This window comes from Palaemon carinicauda, chromosome 1 (genome assembly GCF_036898095.1).
Source record: "Palaemon carinicauda isolate YSFRI2023 chromosome 1, ASM3689809v2, whole genome shotgun sequence".
NCBI classification, from domain to species: Eukaryota; Metazoa; Arthropoda; class Malacostraca; order Decapoda; family Palaemonidae; genus Palaemon; species Palaemon carinicauda.
Window position 1 is genome coordinate 65,884,498 of NC_090725.1, and position 21,745 is coordinate 65,906,242.

At 51.6% G+C, this 21,745-nt stretch overlaps 1 protein-coding gene across 1 annotated transcript in view; it reads right to left on the reverse strand.

The window, feature by feature from the left end:
- LOC137648611 (uncharacterized) overlaps positions 1-21,745 on the reverse strand; it is a 234,531-nt gene that overhangs the window by 194,089 nt on the left and 18,697 nt on the right. The gene's annotated exons all lie outside the window — the stretch shown is intronic.

The following is a 21,745-nucleotide window of genomic DNA, read 5'->3' on the forward strand; positions in this document are numbered from 1 at the left end:
GTTTTTCTATTATTTCTTGTTTTAGTTCTAATGAAAGCATTGACTTCTTCCTTTTCTCACCACTACTACTTCCTGAACCGAAATTAAGCTTTTTAGGACCCATGATTATACATAAAATAAAAAATGAAACGTGAGAAAAGGAAGATAAAAAATGACAAATTCGGAGATATTTTGTATTTTTCCTAACCATACAAACCTTAGCTATTTACATGGGGTATTACTTTCGGCGCAGTTGAAATGACGAACCATTAGAATTTTAACGAGGGTTAACTACCCTCTCGCTAGTTAGCGAGGGGGTAGGGGAGGGGTAGCTAGTTACCCCTCCCCCCTCACACACCGGTGAACTGATTCACTTCGCTTAGAGGTAGGACTTCACGGGGGACAGGGCTGGCGGGCAAATATGTGTAAATAGCTAAGGTTTGTATGGTTAGGAAAAATACAAATGATCTCCGAATTTGTCATTTGTTCCGTAACCGAAATACAAACCACGCTATTTACATGGGGTGACTTAACCCTTAGGTAGGGTGGAAAGTCCCAACCTTACTGGCTTTGGCTTTGCCCGGGGACTCAGAATCCGAGTGAGCAGCTCTCGAGAAAAAGAGTCCCTGCACCTCGCAAATTCCTTGCTCCGCAAGGAACGTACGGCCTACATAAGCTTGTGTGTGAAGGAAAGAAGTGTGACTCGTCCTAGGAAGTTGACCTGAAGTCCTTTAGATGGAAATCTAGGTTAGGACGTTCCCAATACCACCTCATCAGGGTATGGGGGACGCGACAGTATTATACTAATACAGTGGAACCTCTACACACGAACGTATCTACATCCGAACTTTCCAACATCCGAAGTAAAATTCGAGCCAATTTTTGACTCTACACCCGAATTTTATTTCAGCACACGAAGTAGACATTACGCCATTGAGCGTCGAGTGCTCAGTTCTCTATTCTTGCGTGTATCGTGTGGTTATCCTCTGTTTGGTCTGTTATTAACAGTGCTTATTTTCTTCCTTTTCTCACATTTCCTTTTTGATTTTACCTATAATCATGGTGCCTAAGAAGCTAAGTTTCAGTACAGGAAGAAGGCAATTCTTTCATTAGAATTGAAGCAAGAAATTATAGAAAAACATGAGAGCAGTGTGCATGTGAGGGATACTGTATGGCTAAACAATATAGCCGGAATAGGCCTATGATCTCGAGGATCATCAAGCTGAAGGCAGCCATTAAAGCAAATAACCATCGAAGGGGATCACCATTATTACAAGACATCTTAGCAATACCCTGGAAAAGATAGAACGCCTTTTGTTGATAGGGATAAAGGACAAAGAGATTGTTGGCAACGATCATTTGTGAGAAGGGCCAGCGTGATGAACAGAAAGAAAGAAAAAAGTGAACCAAGAAAACCATGATAGCATTAACAAGCTCTTTTAAATAAGACTTCTCTCTTTTTCTGTTTCTCTCTAAACATAGCATTAACATGTTCTTTAAATAAAATCTCTCTCTCTCTCTCTCTCTCTCTCTCTCTCTCTCTCTCTCTCTCTCTCTCTCTCTCTCGTTCTTCTTCGCTGTTATAGTGTTAAATACGTCTATTATTTTTTTCCGAGAGAGAGAGAGAGAGAGAGAGAGAGAGAGAGAGAGAGAGGAGAGAGAGAGAGAGAGAGAGAGAGAGAGAGAGATTAAACAAAAATGTGTTTAGAGTACATATGATTTTTAACAGCGTCAATGAGTTGAAAAACAATTAAATGTAACTAAGAAAGTAATAACACCTAATCTGAATTCCTTTATTAACTAAAACAAATATTGATACAAACACACTCGTGTGCGTAGGCACAAACACACACACAGGTGCAAAAATTGCTACGCAGTAAGAGAGACGGTCGGGGAGGAGGTAGAGATGGTGACTGCGATAACATACCGTAGCTCGTCACTGAAAGTGATGAAAATAAAAAATCAAAAGAAAAAAAATGTAAAAATTATGAAATATAAAAATAAAAAAAAAAATAAATAAGCTAAGTTAGATTAAAATTTCCGTAGTGTAAGTTACGGTATGTTATCGCAGTCACCATCTCTACCTCCTCGCCGATCGTGTCTCCTCGTGCGTGTGTGTTTGCTTGCGCATACACACACGAGTGTGTTTTTATCAATATTTGTTTTAGTTAATAAAGGAATTCAGATTCGCTGATATTGTTTTTTTAGTTACATTTAACTGCCTTTCAACTCGTTAACGCTGTTAAAAATCATATGTACACAACACATTTTTGTTTAATCGCTCATTTTTGTTTAATTTCTCTCTCTCTCTCTCTCTCAGAAAAAATTAATAGACGTCTCTAACACTAACAGTGACGAAGAACGAGAGAGAGAGAGAGAGAGAGAGAGAGAGAGAGAGAGAGAGAGAGAGAGAGAGAGAGAGAGAGAGAGAGAGAGAGAGAGAGTATTTATTTAAAGAACATGTTAACACCATGTCTACCTTCTCGCCGATCGTCCGTCTCCTCCTGGCGTAGCAAATCCTACACCTGCGTTGGCCTGTCTCTAAGGTAAAGTGGCAATAAAGCACATTTTTTATTTATTATTTCATTATAATTATCTTTTTTACATGCTTCTTTCATATTATGCAGTTATGTTATTGTTATGTGTAATTATGTGTAGCCATTTATTAAGGATTTATTATGGGTTTTTAGGCTGAGGAACGAATTAAATGAATTACCATGTATTCTTATGGGAAAATTCGTTTCTACATCCAAACATTTTCTACATCCGAAGTTAGTTGTGGAACGAATTAAATTCGTATGTAGAGGTACCACTGTACTAGGAGCACAAGGAAGCATGGTTTACCTGCAGTGGTTTGAGTTCAGCTATGCAGAGAACCCAGGATGCTGCTTTCCCCAAGAGAGGGGAGGATGAAGAAAAGAGTAAGGGCCAGACATACTTTTCCATTCATGCAGTCTAAAACTGGGTAACAATGCCCTCAACCTTCTGCTACCTGTCCATTAAGGAGCCTGAGGTTAGACCAGCTGTTGTGCAGCCACCACAGGGCCGATAGAGAACGTATCGAGGCTCCTGTGGGTCACGTCCTGCAGGTAGTGGGCTGTTAAAGTCGTTTGAGGCTTCCAAACCCCAGCTTGTAGCACCTGCGTCACAGAGAAGTTTCTCTTGAATGCCAAGGACGTTGCGATGCCTCTGACATCGTGTGCTCTAGGGCGACGTGACGGAGGAGGGTCTGGATTCAGGGAATGATGGATGACCCTTCGAATCCAGGCTGAAGTGGTATTCTTGGTGACCCTCCTCTTCGTCCTTCCCGTGCTCACAAACAGGGCTTGCACATGAGGATGGACTGCAGCTGTTCTTTTAAGATAACGCCTCAGACTCCTTACTGGGCATAGTAGGAGATGGTCTGGGTCATCTGTTACAGAACGAAGACTCGAAACCCTGAAGGAGTCGAACCGTGGGTCCGGAACCCCAGGGTTTTTAGTCTTGGCAACAAACTCAGGGACGAACCTGAACGTTACCTCCCCCCCATCCCCTTGAATGGGCGACGTCGTACGAGAGACCATGAAGTTCACTGACGCGCTTGGCAGAAGCTAGAGCGAGCAGGAACACCGTCTTCCAAGTCAGGTGACGATCAGAAGCCTGGCGTAATGGTTCGAATGGAGGAGGTCTCACTTCCGACTGAGGGCAGGTAAGCTCCTCGTAGCTTCGTATGAGTAGAGAAAGTTCCAGCGAGGAGGAAATGTCCAATCCTTTCAGCCTGAAGGCCAGGCTTAAGGCTGAGCGATAGCCTTTCACTGCCGAGACCGAAAGGCGCATTTCCTCCTGCAAATATACAAGAAACTCCGCTATTGCTGAAATAGTGGCATCGAGGGGAGAGATACCCCTCCCACGACACCAACCACAGAAGACTCTCCACTTCGCCTGGTAGACCCCTGCAGATGACTTTCGCAGGTGTCGAGACATCCTCTCCGCAACTTGTTGCGAAAAGCCTCTCTCTGTGAGGAGATGCTGGATAGTCTCCAGGCGTGAAGCCGAAGCAAAGCTACGGCTTTGTGGAAGATGTTGCAGTGTGGTTGCTTGAGTAGCTCGTGTCATGGGGGGAGTTCTCTCGGGAGTTCCGTCAGGAGCTGCAGAAGGTCCGGGAACCACTCTGCATGATGCCATAGCGGAGCTATCAAGGTCATCGACAGGTTGACCGATAGTCTGGTCTTGTTGAGCACCTTTCTCATCAGACAGAACGGTGGGAAGGCGTAGATGTCGATGTTGTCCCACCGTTGTTGGAAGGCATCTTGCCAGAGTGCCTTGGGGTCCGGGACTGGGGAGCAGTACAGCGGCAGCTTGAAATTCAAGGCTGTCGCGAACAAGTCCACTGTCGGGGAACCCCACAAAGTCAGGACTTTGTTGGCTACTAGAGGATCCAAAGACCACTCGGTACTCACTATCTGCGAAGCTCTGCTCAGACTGTCGGCGAGCACATTCCTTTTGCCCGGAATGAAGCGAGCTGATAGTGGTATCGAGTGGACTTCGGCCCATCTCAGAATCTCTACTGCAAGATGGGATAGCTGTTGTGAAAAGGTACCTCCCTGCTTGTTGATATAAGCCACTACTGTGGTGTTGTCGCTCATCACCACCACAGAGTGACCCGCCAGGGTCTGTTGGAACTGTTGAAGGCCAGATATATGGCCTTCATCTCTAGCAGATTGATGTGGAGGTACTTTTCTGATTCTGACCACCGGCCTGAGATCCTGTGGTTCAGAACGTGGGCCCCCCCACCCTTCTTTTGACGCGTCCAAGAACAGCATCAAATCTGGGGGGAGGACGAAAAGATCCACTCCCTTTCAAAGGTTTCCATCAGTCAAGCACCACTGCAGGTCCGCCCGTTCCGCAGGCCCTATGGGGACCAGAAAGTCCGGGGAATCGTGGCCTTGATTCCACCGGGACTTGAGCCGCCATTGCAGGGATCTCTTCCTGAGGCGGCCGTTTGGAACTAGACGGGCCAGGGAGGAAAGGTGACCTAGAAGACGTAACCAAGATTGGGCTGGAAGCTCTTCCCGTCTGAGGAAAGGTTCTGCGACCCTCCTCAGCTTTGCTATCCTGTCGTCTGATGGAAAGGCTTTGTGGAGATTGGTGTCCAATATCATGCCTAGATATACCAGTCGTTAAGATGGAAGCAGAGAAGACTTCTCGAGATTTACCATGATCCCTAGATCTTGGCAAAGTCCCACAAGTTTGTCTCGGTGTCGAAGAAGGGTCGACTCCAAGTCTGCCAGGATCAGCCAGTCGTCCAGATAGCGAAGAAGACGGATGCCGATCCTGTGTGCCCATGAAGTTATCAGGGTGAACACTCTGGTGAACACCTGCGGTGCTGTGGAGAGACCGAAACACAGCACCTTGAACTGGTAGATCTTGTTGTCTAGGCTGAATCTCAAGTACTTCCTTGAAGACGGATGGATTGGGATGTGGAAGTACCGTCCTTTAGATCCAGTGTGCACATGAAGTCTGGCGGTCTCACTGCAAGTCTGACCGTCTCTGCTGTCTCCATGCTGAACGGAGTTTGTTTGATAAACTTGTTCAGGGCTGAGAGGTCAATGACGGGTCTCCAGCCTCCAGACGCCTTCTTTACAAGAAAGAGTCGACTGAAGAAGCCTGGGGAGCCGTCGACGACCTCTTGGAGAGCATCTTTCTTGAGCATGGTCTCGACTTCTGCCCGAAGGACTAGCCCCTTTGCTGATCTCATGGCATAGGAGCTCAACGACACTGGATTTGCTGTCAAGGAAGGAAGAAATGTCGTGAACGGGACGCGATATCCTTGGTTGATCACAGAGATCGTCCAGGAATCGGCCCCAAGTTGCTGCCACCTGAACGCGCAACTCTGCAGGCATCCCCCCACTGGTGGACACGCAGGGGGATTGCCAATCCTAGTGTTTGCGGCCTCGGCCGCTCCCTCTACGATTCTTGCCTCCCCTGGAGGACTTCCCACCCTTCCTGTCCTTGACGGGAAAGGGCTGCTGTTTGAACACCTTTGCCTTTGCTGCCGGAGCCGGTTTCGATGTCCTAAACTGACGAGGCTGTTGTTGTTGAGGTGCTGGAGGCTTGTAGGGTCTGGATGTAAGAGCCCTTTGGAGGAGAGAATCGTAATTCGACTTCCTCCACCTCTCAGCTGTCCGTTCCACATCCTTGGGCTCAAACAGGCTCTTTCCAAGGATGGAAGAGTGTCTGAGCTTGCAGACATCCACGGCTGGGACCTTCGCATGGAACCTCTCGATCACCGCATCACGACGCTTCAAGATCGAGTTTGCCCACAAGTTCGAAACTTGGTGAGCCAGAAACTCGATGGTGCGCGTACCCGAGAGGAGAAAAGTCTCCATGGCCTTCCTGGTGCTCTCCTTGGACAAGTCCTCGGATCGCAACAGGATGCCCAGAGACCCCAGCCAGACATCCAGCTGCGAAGTGGCCTGCATGGCACACTTTACGACCTTCTCCTGGCTCAAGATCTCTGTAGCCAAGAATGTCACCTGCCGGGCGGAGAGTTTCTCAAGAGAAATTCCCCTGGAGAGCTCTTCCACAGAATGGTGGAGAGGAAGAGCTAAACAAGACTCCCCCATGATCTCGAAGTACCTCCTTTGCTGCACACGAGGAGGTGGGAGGAGTTTGTTGCCGGCAGGGGAACGGTTGGTGGAGGCGAGTTCGGAGAGCTGGCTCTCAACCTTGTCTCTGGCGCTCTTAACCCCCTGGGACCAGGGCAGAGCCGCACTGGCCTTCGAAGGTTTTTGAGTGCCGTAGACTTGGTCCAGAACCGTATCCTTGCCTTCGCGAGGGGCGGTCTCCGGGTCCTCGAAACTGTTGAGTTGCCTCATCAGACTCAGGACCTGCCAGAAGGCATCCTCCAACTCGTGCAGCTCTCCTCCTTGTGGACTGGCAGCAAAGTCTCCTGTCCCCAGCTGCTCTACTTGGGGGGACACGCGGCCGTTCTCCTGGGGTCTTGCTAGCTCTGGTCGAATTCGGAATGAAGACTTAGGGACGGTCTTCGAGTCCTTGGGCTCCCTCCTAGGAGGGATACAGGACTCCAGTAAAGAAGTCTGAGGGCTCCTTGCTGCTCCCACACGAGACGATTCTCCTACTCGAGGTGGGGTTCCTCCCATTGGTGCCGTGGGAGAATGTCCCACCTCGCTGGACTCTCCTGAGGACGGAAAGGCTTCGTCCACAGGGGAAGGAGAAACCGTCTGAGGGAGGGAAGGGGCCTTCCTGACGGACTTCTTGGGAGCCAGTATGACCCTAGGAGAAGTCACCACGAAGTCCACTCCTCTCCTTCTCTTCAGCGGGGACGAGGCTGCCGTTGGTTTGAGGCCTAGATCAGCAAGGGCCGGCTTGACAGCCTGGACGACCGCTTTGATCAGAGACCCGAACCAAGACTGACGGCTGACAGACTCGGTGTCAGCGACTCCCGCTGGAGGAAAGGGGATCGGGCGATCCTTAGGAGTGGATACCACAGTGCCTGCCTGAAAAGAAGAAGTATTTTGCCTAGACCTCTTTGAAAAATCTTCCTCCTCCTGCAAGTGCGCTGCTCTGCGCTTACGGGGTGCAGATCGTGACGACGATGATCTGGAAGTACGTGCAACTCCCGAGGACTCGCAAGGTTGCCTGTGCTGCGAAACCCGGCGGGAATCGCGGTCGGGGTCGCGCTGGCGCTCGCGCGATGGTAAAATCGCGGGTTCGCGCGCGGGCGAACGTTGGCGCGTATGCGCGCGGAGATGAAAGCGCGGGTGCGCGTGGGCGAGGGGGCGCGTGTGCGCGCGGGCGAGAGAGCGCGTGGACGCGCGGGCGAGTGAGCGCGTGGGTGCGCAGGTGAAGGTGCGCGTGGGCGCGCAGGTGAAGGTGCACGTGGGCGCGCAGGTGAGGATGCACGCGGTTGTAAGGGAGAGCGCTGGCGGCCAGGAGAACGACGGCGTGCTGGGGAGCGATGGGGCGTAGGCCAAGAAGGCGATCGGCTGCGCACAGGCGAGTTAGCGCATGGGCGCGCAGGAGACCTTCAGCGATCCGATGTGAGGGCGCGTGGGCGCGTTGGAGAGCGCTTGCGCGCAGGCGAAGGATCGCGCGGGCGCGTTGGAGATCGCTGACGCGTAGTGGCGTGGTCGGGAGCTATCAGTTGGGCTGCAGGACCAGAAGGTGAAGTTGCGCGTAAAGGCGAATGCTCACGGTCTTGCACCGGAGACTTCTCGTGGGCGCGCAGAGACTCGACCAGGTCTAGGAGAGCGCACAGGAGAGTGCGCGCGATGGCGCGCAGGCAAAGGCTGGCGCGTGGGCGGGGTCTGCAGGCGCGTAGGAGATCGACGGCGAAGGGGCAAAGGAACAGCCTCCTTGCCTGCACCCAGATCCGGAGATTGTGGGCGCGCGGGCGAACGTTGGCGCGCATCAGGACCAGGGCGAGCAGATGTGCGCTGGCGAGCAGGTGATCGCGGGCGCTCAAGAGTAAATGGGGGCACAAGGCGCGCAGCAGGAACGGGGCACGCAGATGTGCGCTGGCGAGCAGGTGAGAGCTGGCGCACAGGAGATCCCTGACGAGCAGGAGAGCGCCGACGCGTAGGTGAGCGCTGGCGGGCAGGAGATCTACGGCGAGAAGATGTGGGGTGCCAAGAGTCTGAAGGGTCCACAGCAGGAGAGCGCTTGCGCGCTACAGCGCGCGAGCGCACAGGAGAACACGGGCACACAGGTAACACCTGGCTCTTAAGGGACTTAGTCTCAGTGGGAGATAAGCCCTTATGCCCCAAAGGGACCGGTGCCCGTTGGAAAATGGGGTGCGTAGGCACCCACAGCGCATCTGCGTCCGCAAACGGAGAAGGAAGGCTAGCAGGTCTGGCAGGCATCGGAGATCGCGAACGATCAGCTTAGAGGTCTAGCGATGCGGCTGTAAGGAAGGCTAACAGGTCTGGCAGGCATCGGAGATCGCGAACGATCAGCTGAGAGGTCTAGCGATGCGGCTGTAACGGTCTGCTCACGTCGAGGAGGCTCCTCTGCGGGGGACGTCGAAGGCGAAGAACCGAAGAGGCGCCTCCTAACCCCCTTGTAAGGAGAAGGAAGGGCTCTACGGCGAAGAGGAGGGCAAGCCTTACGGCGAAGACGACCTCGAGAGGCAGCAACACCATCGTCGGTCCTCCAAAGAGGAGTGTCCGTCAGTGAACTCCACCGGGGGGGGGAGAATCACCCGCAGGAGACTGTTGGACCCAGCTCCTCCCTCGAAGGATGTTCGGAGGGGGGAACTGAGCCTTCAGCAACACCGCAACAACAGCAGGGGTTTGGCCCGACCCGTCGGAAGCCTCTGCCACAACAACGTCGACAATAGACAGGGGATCAACCTCTGCTATTACCGGCGACTGTTTGACAGCTGCACCCAACTGGATCAGGTCAAACAGGGCTTCCCTGGAGGGCGACCCCTTAAGCCCCAAGGACACCCAAAGCTGCAAAAGATCATTGTTAGACACGGAATCATCAACATCAAAATCCTCCCCCGGAGGTGGAGGAGGAGGAGCTGCCTCGCTATGGGAGGCAACTCCCTCTCCCGAACCCCGAGGTTGGTCAACAACAGAAAGGCCTACGCTACCATTCGACGGCCCCTCGCGAGAGACCGATCGAGTGGGAGCTTCGGAGGAGGTTCGGGCAACGGAAGAAGAGTCTTTGGAACCTTCCTTCTTCAAGGCAGCCCTTGAAGGAGAAAGGTCACGCTTAGACTTCTTACGTCGCCGGGAAAACCTCTCCCACTGGGAGGTACTGTAGACCACTCCCTGCACTCACTACAAGTTTTATCCCTTTCACATCGTTGACCTCGGTAGTAGGGACATAAGGAGTGAGGGTCGGTCTCGACCGCCGACATGAACATTCCACAAGGGCGGTCGGGAAGTCCAGGGCACTTCCGCATGATGGATGGAGGCCAACTTCCAAGCACACAAGCTGTAAAAAAAAAGCAAACAAATTAAGGCTGTCAAAAATGCGAGGGTGAAACAGACAGGTCTGATCATCACCCGAGCCAAAAGTGAAGTGAATCAGTTCACCGGTGTGTGAGGGGGGAGCTACCCCTTCCCTACCCCCTCACTAACTAGCGAGAGGGTAGTTAACCCTCGTTAAAATTCTAATGGCTCATCATTTCAGCTACGCCGAATGTAATACCCCATGTAAATAGCATGGTTTGTATTTCGGATACGAAAAAACACTGTTAATAAAGGAGAAAATAGAGAACAACCACACGATGCGAACGAGATGAGAGGATTGATCAAGGCAACGCTCGATTGGCGTCCCTTTGATGTGCTGCCGCCTACCGGCATAAACAAGAAACTACGATCGACGCGTATGATCTACGTCGTATGTTGGAGCACGACTTCGGGTGTCTAGACGCAAATTTGATCGAATTTTACTTCGGATGTTGGAAAATTTGTACGTAAAGACAATCGTATGTAGAGGTTCCACTGTGTGCGTGTATTTATATATATATATATATATATATATATATATATATATATATATATATATATATATATATATATGTATACAGTATGTGTATATGTATATGTATATATACAGAGTATATATATATATATATATATATATATATATATATATATATATATATATATATATATATATATATATATATATATATATATATATATATATATATATATATATATATATATATATGACAAATTCGTAGGTAATTTGTATTTTTCCTAACAATACTAACCTTAGCTATTTAATATGACCTTAGCTATTTACATAGGGTTTACTTTCGGCGTAGCTGAAAGGACGAGCCATTAGAATTTAACGAGGGTGTATTACCCCCGCGCTAGTTAGCAGGGGGGTAGGGGAGTGGTAGCTAGCTACCCCTCCCCCCTCACACCCCGGTGAACTGCTTCACTTCACTTAGAGGTAGGACTTGCCTTGGGGGACAGGGCTGGCGGGCAAATATGTGTAAATAGCTAAGGTTTGTATGGTTAGGAAAAATACAAATTATCTCCGAATTTGTCATTTGTTCCGTAACCGAAATACAAACCACGCTATTTACATAGGGTGACTTACCCTTAGGAAGGGTGGAAAGTCCCCAGCCTTACTGGCTTTGGCTTACCCAGGGACTCAGAATCCGAGTGAGTAGCACTCGAGAAAAAGAGTCCCTGCATCTCGCAAGTTCTTGCTACGCAAGAAACGTGCTGGACTACATAAGTTTGTGTGTGGAGGGAAGAAGTGTGACTTGTCCTAGGAAGTCGACCTGAAGTCCTTTGGCTAGAATTCTAGGCTAGGACGTTCCCAATACCACCTCGTCAGGGTATGGGGACGCGACAGTATTAACTCACTAGGAACACAAGGAAGCATGGTTTACCTGCAGATGTTTGAGGTCAGCTATGCAGAGAACCCAGGATGCTGCTTTCCCCAAGAGAGGGGAGGAAGAAGAAAGAAGTAAGGGCCAGACATACTTTTTCATTCATGCAGTCTAAAACCGGATAACAATGCCCTCAACCTTCTGCTACCTGTCCAATAAGGAGCCTGAGGTTAGACCAGCTGTTGTGTAGCCACCACAGGGCCGATAGACGTATCGAGGCTCCAGTGGGTCACGATCTGCAGGTAGTGGGCTGTGAAGGTTGTTAGACACTTCCAGACTCCAGCTTGTAGCACCTGCGTCACAGAGTAGTTTCTCTTGAAGGCCAAGGACGTTGCGATGTCTCTGACATCGTGTGCCCTAAGGCGACGTGACGGAGGAGGATCTGGATTCAGGGCGTGATGGATGACCCTTTGAGTCCAGGCTGAAAATGCATTCTTGATGACCCTCCTCTCCATCCTCCCTGTGCTCCCAAACAGGGCTTGCACGCGAGGACGAACTGCAGCTGTTCTTTAAGATAACCCTTCCGACTCCTTACTGGGCCTAGTAGGAGAAGGTCTGGGTCATCTGTTACAGAACGGAGACTCGAAATCCTGAAGGAGTCGACCGAAAGTCCGGGACTCCCAGATTTTGAGTCTAGTAACCAACTCAGGGACGAACCTGAACGTTACCTCCACCTATCCTCTGAGTGGGCGACGCCGTACGAGAGACCATGACGTTCGCTGACACGCTTGGCCGAGGCCAGAGCGAGCAGGAGCACCGTCTTTCAAGACCAGTGACGATCAGAAGCCTGGCGTAATGGTTCGCAAGGAGATTTCTTAAGAGCCCGAACTATGTTCCATGGAGAAGGTCTCACTTCCGACTGGGGCAGGTAAGTTCGTAGTTACGTATGAGCGAAGAAAGATCCAGAGAGGAGGAAATGTCTATTCCTTTCAGCCTGAAGGCCAGGCTAAAGGCTGAGCGATAGGCTTCCACCACCGAGAGCGAAAGAAGTATCTCCTCCCGCTGATAGACAATGACTCCGCTATTGCTGGAATAGTGGCATCAAGGGGAGAGGTACCTCTCCCACAACACCAACCACAGAAGATTCTCCACTTCGCCTGGTAGACCCCTGCGGATGACTTTCGCAGGTGTCGAGACATCCACTCCGCAATTTGTTGCAGAACGCTTCTCTCTGTGAGGGGATGCTGGATGGTCTCCAGGCGTGAAGCCGAAGCGATGCTACGGCTTGTGGTAGATGTCGCAGTGTGGTTGCTTGAGTAGCTCGTGTCGTGGGGGAAGCTCTCTCAGGAGTTCCGTCAGGAGATGCAGAAGTTCCGGGAACCCCTCTGCATGATGCCGCAGCGGAGCTATCAGAGTCATCAACAGGTTGACCGATAGTCTGGTCTTGTTGAGCCCCCTTCTCAACAGACAGAAGAGTGGGAAGATGTAGACGTCGATGTTGTCCCACCGTGCAGAAAGGCATCTTGCCAGAGTGCCTTGGGGTCTGGGACTGGGAGTAGTACAGCGGCAGCTTGAAATTCAAGGCTGTCGCAAACAGGTCCCCAAGGTCAGGAACTGTTGGCTACCAAGGGGGCCCAAGACCACTCGGTACTCTCTATCTGTGAAGTCCTGCTCAGACTGTCGGAGAGCACATTCTTTGTCCGGAATGAAACGAGCTGATAGGGTATGAGTGGACTTCGGTTCATCTCAGTATCTCCACTGTAAGATGAGAAAGTTGATATGAAAAGGTACCTCCTAGCTTGCTGAAACAAAAGGCACTACCGTGGAGTTGTCGTCCACGGAGTGACTCGCCAGGGTCTGTTGGAAGTGTTGAGGGGCCAGACTACGGCCTTCATTCCTAGCAGATTGATGTGGAGGTACCATTCTGGTTCTGACCATAGGCCTGATTCAGAACGTGGATAACCCCCCCCCCCCCCCGTTTGTTTTGACGAGTCCGAGAACAGCATCAAATGAGGGGAAAGGGCGAGAAGATCCATTCCCCTGCAAAGATTTCCATAGGTCAACTATCACTGCAGGTCCATTCGTTCCGCAGGTCCCAAAGGGACCAGAATGTCCGGGGAATCGTTGTCTTGATTCCACCTGGACTTGGGCCGCCGACGCAGGGATCTCATCCTGAGGCGGCCGTAGGAACTAGATTGGCCAAGGAGGAAAGGTGATCTAGGAGGCGTAACCAAGATTGGGCTGGAAGCTCTCCTCGTCTGAGGAAAGGTTCTGCAATTCTCCTCAGCCTTGCTATCCTGCCATCTGATGGGAAGGCTTGGAGATTGGAGTCTCATATCATGCCTAGATATCCCAGTTGTTGAGATGGGAGCAGAGAAGACTTCCCGAGAATTACCATGATCCCTAGATCTTGGCAAAGTCCCAGAAGCTTGTCTCGGTGTTGAGGAAGGGTCGATTCCGAGACTGCCTGGGATAGCCAGTCATCCAGAAAGCGAAGGAGACGGATGCCGCTCCTGTGTGGCCATGAAGATAACAGGGTGAACATTCTGGAGGAAACCTGCGGTGCTGCGGGGAGATTGAAACACCGTACCTTGAACTGTTATATCTGTTGTCTAGGCTGAATTTCAAGTACTTCCTGGAAGACGGATGGATTGGGATCTGGAAGTACCCGTCCTTCAGCTCCAGTGTGCACATGAAGAGTTGTGGTCACAATATAAGCCTGATTGGCTCTGCTGTTCCACGCTGAACGAAGTTTGTTCGACAAACTTGATCAGGGCTGAGAGGTCGAGACAGGTCTCCAGACTTCGAAAGCTTTCTTACAAGAAAGAGTTGACTGAAGAAGCCGTGGGGGGGAGCCGTCGATGCCCTTTTGGAGAGCCTCCTCTAGAGCATGGTTTCGATTCCTGCCCGATGGGCTAGCCCCTTTGCCGATCCCATGGCATAGGAGCTCGGCGACACTGGATTTGCTGTCAGCGGAGGTAATGTAAAGAACGGGACGCAATATCCTTGGCTGATCATGGAAATCGTGCAGGAATCGGCCCCGAGCTGCTGCCACCTGAGCGCGCAACCTTGGGCATCCCCCCACCGGGGACCCTGCAGGGGGGTTGCCAATCCTAGCGTTTGCGGCCTCGGCCACTCCCTCAGGATTATTGCCTCCCCAGAAGGAATTCCCGCCCTTCTTGCCTCTGACAGGAGGGGGCTGCTGTTTAGACACCTTGTCTTAGCTGCCGGGGCTGGTTCCGATGTCCTAGGCTGACGAGGCTGTTGTTGTTGAGGTGCTGGATGTTTGTAGGGTCTGGATGCAAGCGCCTATGGAGGAGCGAACCGAGCTTCGCTTCCTCCACCTCTCAGCTGTCCGTTCCCTGTCCTTGGGCTCAAAACAAGGTCTTTCCAAGGGTGGAAGAGTGTCTGAGCTTGCCGACATCCATGGTTGGGACTTCCGAGAGGAACCTCACGGTCACTGCATCTCAATGCTTCAACATTGAGTTTGCCCACAAGTTCGAAACTTGGTGAGCTGGGAAACGAGGTGCTCGTGCCCAAGAGGAGGAAAGTTTCCATGACCTTCCTGGAGCTCTCCTTGGACAAATTCTCGGATCGCAACAGGATGCCCAGAGATCCAAGCCAGACAACCAGCCACAAAGTGGCCCGCATGGCACACTTTGCGGTTTTCTTCTGGCTTAAGATCTCCGAAGAAGAAGAGAATGTCATCTGCCGGGCGGAGAACTTCTCGAGAGAAGAACTCCCTCGGGAGACCCTTCCACGGAATGGTGGAGAGGAACAGCTAAAACCAGGTTCCCCCATGATCTCGAAGTACCTCCTCTGCTGACGGCTGACAGACGCAGTGTCAGCGACTCCCGCTAGGGGAAAGGGAATCGAACGATCCTGAGGAGTAGAGATGATGGGGCCTGCCTGAAAGAAAGGAGAAGAATGTTGCCCAGACCTCTCTGAAGATCCTTTCTGCTCTTGTATGTGCCATGGTCTGCGTTTAGGGGGAGAAGATCGTGAACTGGAAGTACACGCCCCAGAAGACTCGCTAGGTTGCCTGTGTTGCGATAACCCGACAGGAATAGCGGTCGAAATTGCCCTGGCGCTCGCGTGATGGCAAATCGTTGGTTCACACGCAGGCGAACGTGGCGGGCAGGAGCGCAGGCGCGTGGGTGCGAGGGCGCGCAGGCGAAAGTGTGCATGGGCGCGCAGGCGAAAGTGCGCATGGGCGCGCAGGCAAAAGTGCGCATGGGCGCGCAGGTGAGAGCGAGCGCGGTTGAAAGGACGAGCGCTGGAGGTCAGGAGACCGATGGCGTGTAGGCGAGGGATGGCGCGATGGCGCGTTCGGCGAGCGATGACGCGCTGGCGTGAATCATGCTGGCGCTCGCGCGATGGAAAATCGCTGGTTCGCGCGCGGGCGAACACAGGTTCGCGTGTGCACGCGGACGTAAGGGCGAGCGCAGGCGGCCGGGAGACCGATGGCGCATAAGCGAGTGATGGCGCGCTGACGAGCGATGGCGCGTCTTGGCGAGCGATGGCTCGTAGGCAGGCGAAGGCGCGTTGGCGAGCGATGGCGCGTTGGCAAGCGGTGGCGCGTAACGACCGCTCGCGTACAGGAGAGTTAACGCGTGGGCGCGTAGGAAACCTACGGCGATTGAAGTGTTGGCGTTGAAAACGCTTGCGCGCAGGCGACGAATCACGCGGGCGCGTAGGAGATCGCTGGCGCGTAAGGAGAGCCCAGGGATGCCTGTGAGCGCCTGTGCGCTAACTTAGGTATCTCCTGGGCGGCGCGGTAAAGTGGAGGCGCTGCGAGTCCAGAAGAACCTGTGAGCGACTGTGCGCTAGCGTAGGAACTTCTTGAACTGCGTGACGAGGCAGGAACCAGGAGATCGTAGGAGCGTAGTTGCGTGGCCAGGAGAAATGCGTGGCAAGATGTATGAGAGATCGTCGGCGAGGAGGCGAAGGAATAACTCCTTGCTTGCGCCCAGATCTGAAGATCGTGGGCGCGAAGGCGAACGTTGGCGCGCAATGCGCACATCAGGAAAGGGTGATCAGACGTGCGCCGGCGACCAGGCGATCGTGGGCGTTCAGGAGACCGTAGGGGCGCATGGCGCGTAGCCGCACAGAAGGTCTCAGAAGAGTTGGCGATCAGGAGTTGATTCAGCAGAAGTCTGGTCCACAGCAGGAGACTTGCGCCCAGATCCGGAGATCGTGGGCTCGAGGGCGAACGTTGGTGCGCATTGCGCACATCAGGAACATTTGCGAACTACTGCGCGTGAGCGCGCAGTAGAACGAGGTAACACAGGTAAAAAAACCTAGCACCAAAGGGCTTACTCACATGTGAGATAAGCCCTTAGCCCCGAAGGGACCGGTGCCCGTTTGGAAAACGGGGGGGGGAGGCCCCCACAGCGCTATTGCGTCCAGGAATGGAGAAGGAAGACAAGAAGATCTGGCAGGTGTCGAAGATCGCGAATGAACTGCTGACAGGTCTAGAGAAGCAGTTGCAACTGTCTGTTCTCGTCGAGGAGGATCCTCTGTGGCTGAAGATGAAGACGACCACGGACAGGAGCACCATCATCAGACCTCCGAAGAGGAATCTCTGTTAGTGAACTCCCCCGAGGGGGAGAGACACTCGCAGGAGAGACCGTTGGACTCAGCTGCCCCCTCGAAGAAGTTCGGAGGGGGGAACTGAGCCTTCAGCAACAGCAGCAGGGGAGTCCTCCGAAGAGGAGTCTCTATGAGTGTCCTCTCTCGCGAACGAGAGAGATGAACACTTCGTAGAAGAGACAGGAAGAACTGATGAAGGCGCCCCTTAGGGCCGTTGGATCAGCAAGATGACCATAAAGAGCAACCCTCCGAAGAGGAGCTCCTGCAGTTGCTCAGCCCCTTGAGCGTAGCTGCAAGTGCGACCGCTCAGCACCAAGAGCATAATCGCACGAACTCCATGGTCCGGCCTTGCAACCGCTCAGCCCCTTGAGCATGGTTACAAAAGCGGTAGCTCAGCACCAAGAGCATAACCGCCCGAGGACCAGAAAAAAATTAAGGTAAGAGAAGAAAACCCCCCTGAAGGGGAAAAACTCATACCTGGGAAGGGAACCTCCCTCAGAAGGGAAGTACCCACCCAAGGAGGCGAACCTCCTGAGCGTTCTATATGAACTAAGGAGCTGACAGTTGTCACGGGAGAACTTCTAGGAGAAGGGACACGCCAATGACGAAGTCGTAGAGGAGGCGGCAACGGCAGATTCCCCAGGCCCCAACAGGACAGCTCTGCTTCGTAGGCACAATAGGCAAACGAAAAGCTAGATAGTTAACTGTGAAAATAAAACAATTAGTTAACATTAATTCCCCCGGGGGAACTCTGAAGAGGAACCCCTGCGGGAAAAGAACATAAGAATTACACACAGGAATGCGCCCTCCTCCCCCCCCTGACACTCACGGGAAGGGGGGGAAGGCGGAGAACTGTAACAAAACAGAATTATAACAATTATAAATATGTAATTCAACTAAGAATGTTACTAATAGTAAGAACGAATAAACCTCGAAGGGAAGTGTTCTACACAGAGGCTGAAAAGTTAACAAATACAATTAGATTTAAATAAAAAATAATTGAGACAAAATAAACGGAGAAGCAACTCAACCCGCAACGGGAAGGAAGCTACCGTAATATGTACTGTAGTAGTAATAAAAGGGCGAACGAACTCAAGGAGAGAGAGAGAGAGACCGTAGTCAAACAAAACTCCCAAGTTCCCACGCTGATAGACCAAGTTCCCCATAGGGAAGGAGGAACAGCGGAGAAACATATTAGTAAGTAAAGTCCAGCGATGACGATTCCCCAGGGCGCCCACCGAAGGACCAAGGGAGAGATCGCGACCCATGAAAAGTCACCGTAGTGGCCTGAGACCACACGGAGAAGTTGTCGCACAATGAGTGGACTTCCTACACACACACACAGCACAAACACTGAAAAGGAAACTTACTGTATTTCTATACTCAAATATAGACATAAACATAAGAATATTTACATACAGTATATATTAAGTATAAGAAAAGTAAGTAATTAGTAAGACAAAGCATTAATGGCTGCCATGCGAGGACGGGACAGAGACGTCTGTTCATTGTCCGAGCCAAAAGTGAAGTGAAGCAGTTCACTGGTGTGTGAGGGGGGAGGGGTAGCTAGCTACCACTCCCCTACCCCCCTGCTAACTAGCGCGGGGGTAATACACCCTCGTTAAATTCTAATGGCTCGTCCTTTCAGCTACGCCGAAAGTACACCCTATGTAAATAGCGTAGTTTGTATTTCAGTTACGGAACAAATGGGTAATTACTTTCGGCGTAGCTGAAATGACGAGCCATTAGAATTTTAACGAGGGTTTACTACCCCAATGCTAGTTAGCAGGGGGTAGGGAGGGTAGCTTGCTACCCCCCACCCCCCCTCACACACCTGTGCTGAGCTCACTTTGCTTAGAGGTATGACTTCACGGGGGATAGGGCTGGCGGGCAAGTTTATTTAAATAGTTAAAGTTTGTATAGTTAGGAAAAATACAAATTACCTACGAATTTGTCATTTGTTCTGTAACTGAAATACAAACCACGCTATTTAATATGGGTGACCCACCCCTTAGGAAGGGTGGTAAGTCCCAGCCAGTACTGGCTTTAAGCTTTGCCCGGGGACTCAACAATAAGGAGTCCCTGCACCTCGCTAGAACCCTGCTGCGCAAGGGCTGCGGCCTACGTAAGCTGTGTGTGAAGGTCTGAAGTGTGACTCGTCCTAGGAAGTTGACCTGTAGTCCTTTAGATGGAAACTTTAGGCTAGGACTCTCCCAATACCACCTCGTCAGGGTATGGGGACGTGACAGTACTGTATTAGCTTAATACTAGGAACACAAGGAAACATGGTTTACCTGAGTGGTTCGAGGTCAGCTGTGCAGAGAACTCAGGATGCTGCTTTCCCCAAGAGAGGGGAGGATGAAGTAAAGAATAAGGGCCAGACAAACCTTTTCATTCATGCAGACTAAGACCGCGTAACAATGCCCTCAACCTTCTGCTACTTGTCCATTAAGGAGCCTGAGGTTTAAACCAGCTGTTGTGCAGCCCCCACAGGGCCGATAGAGAACGTATAGAGCCTCCTGTGGGTCACGTCTTGCAGGTAGTGGGCTGTGAAGGTCGTCTGACGCTTCCACACCCCTGCTTGTAGAACCTGCGTCACTGAGAAGTTCTTTTTGAAGGCCAGGGAAGTAGCTACGCCCCTGAAATCATGTGCTCTAGGGCGATGTGACGGAGGAGGGTCAGGATTCAGGGAGAGATGGATTACCCTACGAATCCATGCTGAGATAGTATCCTTGATAACCCTCCTCTTTGTTCTCCCAGTGCTCACAAACAATGCCTGCACTTGGGGACGAACTGCAGCCGTTCTTTTGAGATATAGCCGAGGCCAAAGCTAGTAGGAACACCGTCTTCCAAGTCAGGTGGCGATCTGAAGCCTGGCGTAATGGTTTGAAGGGAGGTCTCTTAAGAGACCCGAGAACTCAAACCACATTACATGGAGGAGGTCTCACTTCCGACTGAGGGCAGGTAAGTTCATAACTTCATATGAGTAGGGAAAGTTCCAGCGAAGAAATGTCCACTCCTTTGAGCCTGAAGGCTAGACTTAAGGCTGAGCGATAGCCTTTCACTGCCGAGACTGAAAAGCGCATTTCTTCTCGCAAATACACGAAGAACTCCGCTATTGCTGGAATAGTGGCATCGAGTGAAGAGATACCCCTTCCACGACACCAACCACAGAAAACTCTCCACTTTGCCTCGTAGACCCCTGCGGATGACCTTCGTAGGTGTCCAGAAATCCTGTTCGCAACTTGTTGCGAAAATCCTCTCTCTGCGAGGAGATGCTAGATAGTCTCCAGGCGTGAAGTCGAAGCGAAGCTACGGCTTTGTGAAAGATGTTGGCGTGTGGTTGTTTGAGTAGCTCGTGTCGTGGAGGGAATTCTCTCGGAAGTTCCGTTAGGAGTTGCAGAAGGTCTGGAAACCATTCCGCATGATGCCATAGCGGAGCTATTAGGGTCATCGAGAGATTGACCGATATTCTGGTCTTGTTGAGTACCCTCCTCATCAGACAGAACGGGGGAAGGGCGTATACTGTACGTCGATGTTGTCCCACCATTGTTGAAAGGCATCTTGCCAGAGTGCCTTGGGATCCGGGACTGGGGAACAGTACAGCGGGAACTTGAAGTTCAGCACTGTAGCGAACAGATCCACAGTCGGGGAACCCCACAAAGTCAGAACTTTGTTGGCTACTCGATGATCCAAAGACCACTCGGTACTCACTATCTGAGACGCTCTGCTCAGACTGTCGGCGAGCACATTCCTCTTGCCTGGAATGAAGCGAGACGATAGTGGAATCGAGTGGACTTCGGTCCATCTCAGTATCTCTACTGCGAGATGGGATAGCTGCTCTGAAAAGGTACCTCCCTGCTTGTTGATGTAAGCCACTACTGTGGTGTTGTCGCTCATCACCACCACAGAGTGACCCACCAGGTAATGTTGGAACTGTTGAAGGGCCAGGAATACGGCCTTCATTTCTAGCAGATTTATATGGAGGCACTTTCCTGATTCTGACCACAGGCCTGAGGTCCTGTGGTGCAGAATGTGGGCCCCCCACCCTTTCTTTGAGGCGTCCGAAAACAGCATCAAATCCGGGGGGAGGACGAAAAGATCCACTCCCCTTCGTAGGTTCTCGTCTGGTCACCCACCACTGAAGATCCGTCCGTTCCGCAGGACCCATCGGGATCATGACGTCCGGGGAATCGTGTCCTTGATTCCACCGGGACTTGAGTCGCCATTGCAGAGATCTCATTCTGAGACGCCCGTTGGGAACTAGACGGGCCAGGGATAAGAGGTGACCGAGGAGACGTAACCACGATTGGGCTGGGAGTTCTTCTCGTCTGATGAAAGGACTTGCGACCCTCCTCAGCCTTACTATCCTGTCGTCTGATGGGAAGGCTTTGTGGAGATTGGTGTCTATTATCATGCCTAGATATACCAGTCTTTGAGTAGGGAGCAGAGAAGACTTCTCGAGATTTACCAGGATCCCCAGATCTTGGCAAAGTCTCAGAAGCTCGATGTCGAAGAAGGGCTGACTCCGAGTCTGCTAGGATCAGCCAGTCGTCCACATAACGGAGGAGACGGATGTCGATCCTTTGTGCCCACGATGATATCAGGGTGAACACTCTGGTGAAAACCTGAGGGGCTGTGGAGTGACCGAAACACAGCACCTTGAACTGGTAGATCTTGTTGTCTAGGCAGAATCTTAAGTACTTCCTTGAAGACGGATGGACTAGGATCTGGAAGTACGCGTCCTGCAGATCCAGTGTACACATGAAGTCTTGAGGTCTCACTGCAAGTCTGACCGTGTCTGCTGTCTCCATGCTGAACGGGGTCTGCTTGACAAACCTGTTCAGAGCTGAGAGGTCGATGACTGGT